Below are 5078 nucleotides of genomic sequence, written 5' to 3'. Positions count from 1 at the left end.
AAGGGACAACTAAACTGATAAATTTATGAAGAACCAACAAATGCCATAAAATCGTATCTTTCATTTTGATTATTATTTGGAGATGAAATATTCAATTAAACCACTGAGAGTATGTTTAAGTTATGATATGTCATAATATAATATATGTGAAAACAGGTACCATATTGCTTCAGTCCCTTCTTGAATTGTGTTTCTGAGGTTTAATTTGCAACACTTATGCATTTCTCCTCTCTTAACCTTCCCATTCCTCATGAATAATTTTTTTGTAGAATCCCATGTTTTCTGATTATATAGAGACTTAACTTAGTCATGTCCTTTGTTGAATGTTGAATATTTAAATGCAGCTTTTATTTTAACTGCAAGCTTTTTCTTGTAGCTAGAGTTTTTGATTTTGAAAAGAATAAATCTCTTCCCAAATGGCTTATGTTTATCTTTAAAGCAATTTATAAGGAAAATAAATCTGTCATAATCAGGTCACCCCAAACATAGTGCTAAAAGCATTCTAATATCTGAGAAATCCTGTGAAATAAGAGACAATGCTGATTCTGCTCTTAAATGTTACATGATGGTCATATATAAGGTCATCAATTTTAGGGTTAGTTGATTGTTAAATCTTAGAAAAAAATTAAGTGAACTGAAGTATATTCAGCATATACATTGTTTTACAATAATTTTTAACACAGTTTTTTGGGACATTTAACAATTTTCTTATTGAATAAATATGTCTACTTGAATTAGGCATATTTGCTTTACTGTACAACTATCTTAGAGGTATTTGGGGGGCTCTGAGATATATGTGGGTTTTTGGATTTCATTATTCAGGCTTTCAAAAAATAATAAAATAAAATGTAGCCAACAGCAGCATTGATGTGAGACAAATAATCAAACATCCAGTTATTTTTGAGAAATCACTTAATTAAATGCTAATGCTGACTGAGCTTGTGTTTTTGTATGTGTTTAATTTTTTTCAAAGGGTTTATGCATTACACATAGAGTTTGTATGTGTGCTCAGGAACAATGCAGTATAAAAATTACAATAATAATTTTTATTCTATGGCAATTGGCTCCGTCTTCTCGAATAATTGTTCAGTGCTACCAATAAATTATAACCATTAGGTGAATTTGGTCAATTATTTTGATAATAGTTGCGTGGCAATTAGTACTTTTTGGCTATAATATTAATATTATCTGAGTCAGATAGTAATTTTATGCCATGAGTGACTATTTAGAATGCACGTCATTTTGCTATTAAATTGTTATAAACTGAAAAGGAAGTTTTCATTACCTAAGGCAAGAATTACAAGCAATTTCAAGAATCTTTAAAATTAAAGGATAATGGGAATTCTTTGAGATACCTCTGGCAAGGCCTATGTTCTCCCAGTGAGGGTCAGAGTTCAATTCCTGAACTCATCCATCACATTCTGACTGGCAAGGGCTGAAAACCTATAAAGACTGTACAGGAGAGAGGGTGCCCTTGCTGACCTCCTAAATCACTTTCACACACACAGTTCAACAAATAAACACATCCACTCACAAACACCATACACAAATAACTATGCTTGCATGAGGACAAGCAAGTTTTAAGATCCTAGGATCCCTGAGGGGTGTATATGTTCCAGATTTTATTTTAAATGCTTATTTTAATCATGTAAAAGGAAAATGTTATTTTACATCATTATTTCAGTAACCAATCATCAGTAGAAAAAGACTTTATTGATGTCCTTTTATATACAATGATTCTGAGAGCCAAGAGGAGTGCACAAAAAAGGGTCTAAGTCAAAACTCCAACTTACAGTCAATCGGTCAAAACCTGACTACTCATCACTAAGAAATCTGTAATCTAATGGTACTTCTTAACAAAATCAGAAATTTAGTGTTAATTTAAAGTGGTTCCAACTGCTGCATCCAACACCTTTCTTGTCCTTTTTCTTTTGTTCTGATTTTCATGTTAGGGAATACAGGTTAGGTAATTTTCTGTGAAATACTTTCCCATCGTCTACATGGCCTGTTTCACAGAGTAAAACATATTGTAAATTCTGTACAATTTTTCATTCCTCAACTACAATGTGGGTTCCAATATGACAGAAACCACCCTGTCCCTCTAGTTGATGGCCAGGACTGATTTATTGTGAGCTCTCATTCATTATTTGGCAAATTAATTAAATTTAATTGTCCTCTGAAATCCTGGGCCTAAGGGAAGCCTCCCCATAAGTAAAAACAATTGGTGGTGTAAAAAACAGCATTCCTCTCAGAACTACTGAGAGTAGTAGTTTTCTACTATGCAGTAGTAGTTTTCTACTATGCTTTTCAGACAAGGGTCAATTCACATCTGTCTACAGAGGAAAGGGGTTTCAGACTATGTAACTTATTTAAAGGCCAAGTTAAGGAACAAGGGGTATGCTTTTCTCTAGGTTCATGAAATCAAACCAATCTGGGGTACATGTTCCACCTTCATAATGAAGAAAAGATTAGACCAAGCTTCCCACTGACAGTTGCTGGCTTTCATTCATTCCATATTTGTAGGGTCTATCATAGTGCTGGGCATTGCACGATTTAACACGTTTTTCTGAAATTAATGTAACCAAATCCACAAATACTTTATCCCTTACCAATCTCCTGTTTCATGTTGTCTTTCAGAGTTGGAAGATAGGGAGGATTCAAACAAGGTGGCATGATTGCTTTATTTAAAATTTCCTTAAAAAATAGCTTACCAAGAAACCAAATATGCAAAAAAGAAATCACTATGATTCCAGCTTCTAAAGACAGTAAATCTGAGTCTTACAAAATACATTATATACAAAGACATTTTATTATATAGGTTCTTCTTGAAAATCTCTTCCGTCAGGTGCAATGGCTCATGCCTGTAATCCAGGCACTTTGGGAGTCAGAGGAGGGTGGATCACGTAAGGTCAGGAGTTCAAGACCAGCCTGGCCAATATGATGAAACCCTGTTGCTACTAAAAATACAAAAATTAGCTAGATGTGGTTGGGCATGCCTGTAATTCCAGCTCCTGAGGAGGCTGAGGCAGGAGAATCACTTGAGCCAGGGAGGCGGAGGTTGAGGTGAGCTAAGATCACACCACTGCATTCCAGCCTGGGAGACAGAGTGAGACCCTGTCTCAAAATAAAATAAAATAAAATAAAAAAATAAAAAAGGAAAATATCTTCTTTACTTAGTTACTAATTAGGGAAAGTCTCATTCAAAAGAAAGTTTCAATAAAAATATAAAAACTTCCAAATTATTCTCAATACTTCTAAAGAAGTAAAAGCAACAATGATAGTGGCTCTATATTACACTGTTTTCTAACTTAACAAAATCTTATTCTTTACCAAAAATATTTAATTTTGTAAAGTGTGAGAGAATTAGGAAATTACATAATGAAATTGGCTTTTGCTACTTTCTAAAATACAATATTTTAGGTTAAGCTGAAACACAATGGGCTTAGTCAAAAATATTATATAATAAAATTCTTAATCAGAATAATTGCCTATCCAGAATTTCAATTATCTATAATCTCTTTATTAAAATTTGGAGAAAGATAAAAATACTTAAGAAAAAATAATCTTAATCGTTAAACTAAAATGTAAAATTCACGTTTTAAAACTTAGAATGATTTGAAGCATCAACTTATTCTATGTAAAAATCAACAGTTGCAAATATTCTTACTCAAATTTCTTCTTTTTCATACGTTACCAAAGTGGGTAGAAACCTATGTGTGCATGCGTGTCCAAACACATGCACATCCTACCTTTTCTAACCTGAGGTTGATAAAATATCGTTTTCAATACTAGGGTGCAGATTTCACTCAGCTGTAAGGTTATAGCACCCCCTAGCCCTGCCTAACAGAATAGCAGTCAATTCTGGCAGGAATTGAAGTGTAGGGTTTTAAAGAATATATGTAAAACTTGGGTACTTTAAAAAAAAGTGTACTCCATTGAAAGTGCATTTTATTGTATTTGGTAGCAATTGCTGTATCTATTATTGTTTAGAATTTCTGATATATAACCTTTTCTAACCCTGAATACTACCAATTGCTGTTAAAATCTAGGAAGCTGATTTATTCTAAAGATCTTGTGGAACATAAACACATCAAACAGATTTTCACTGGTCCTCTAAAATTTTTCCCTGTAATCATCAACAAGCCAGACACTTGGAGTACAGTATAAAATATTGGTCATGGCTGTGATGATTACTGTGATGGTTACTCAAATCTTATACTAATAGGCAACAGCTCACTGGGGACAAAATGTAGACTGTTGAAAAATATATCTGAATATGACACATGTGGCCACCACTCAGATAAGATCTTTGTTACTATTCTTTTATTCATATATCATCTTTTAAGAAAAAGTTGAAAGATGAAGTATTCGATGTGCTTGTAATAAATTCAAACTGTTTTGGTTGTCCCGTCTTTTAATCTTCAAGCTTTCCTTATTAAGCTACAATGCCTATTTCCAGCATGTCCTAATAGTGCTGATTGCATAGCACCTGTCAGTAGAAATTTGGGAATTAAACCTTAAAGGCTTTGATGGGAATTTAAATGGAATACCAATTTGCCAATGCAGCACTCAAGCCTCTAGTATCTGTGGAGCTCACAGGATTCCAATTAGTCTGACATTTTTTTGCAGACTTCAGAAAAAGAACTATTGTAAAACTTAGAAGCAAACAGAAGATAAATTTTCTCACCTTACATGGCCCATATTATAATTTATTCCTCTCTTTATTCCAGGAATGCTTGAAAGTCATCACTCTTTATTCTGAGATACTATAAATCTAGATACTGTAAATCACTTGGTCAATGTACATTAAATTTAATTTAGTCTGACCACTGCTACTACTCAAAGACCAGTAAATTGATTATGTTACTAAAAGGTGATCACATTGATACTGCTATTTAATGAACTCCATGCTTGTACATTCCTCCTAATGCACACTATTTTAGATCACTTAGTCAACTCCACTCTAATTGAATTTATCATTTGAAACCTTGACTTGATGCTAATGGTCTAAAAATAGCAGAGTCTTTCCAGAGTAGTCCTGTCTACAAAATGCTGTATATTGATGTTTTCTTGTAACA

The sequence above is a fragment of the Saimiri boliviensis genome, chromosome 11 (assembly GCF_048565385.1).
Source record: "Saimiri boliviensis isolate mSaiBol1 chromosome 11, mSaiBol1.pri, whole genome shotgun sequence".
Lineage (NCBI taxonomy): Eukaryota > Metazoa > Chordata > Mammalia > Primates > Cebidae > Saimiri > Saimiri boliviensis.
Note: the sequence above shows the minus strand (reverse complement) of the source record.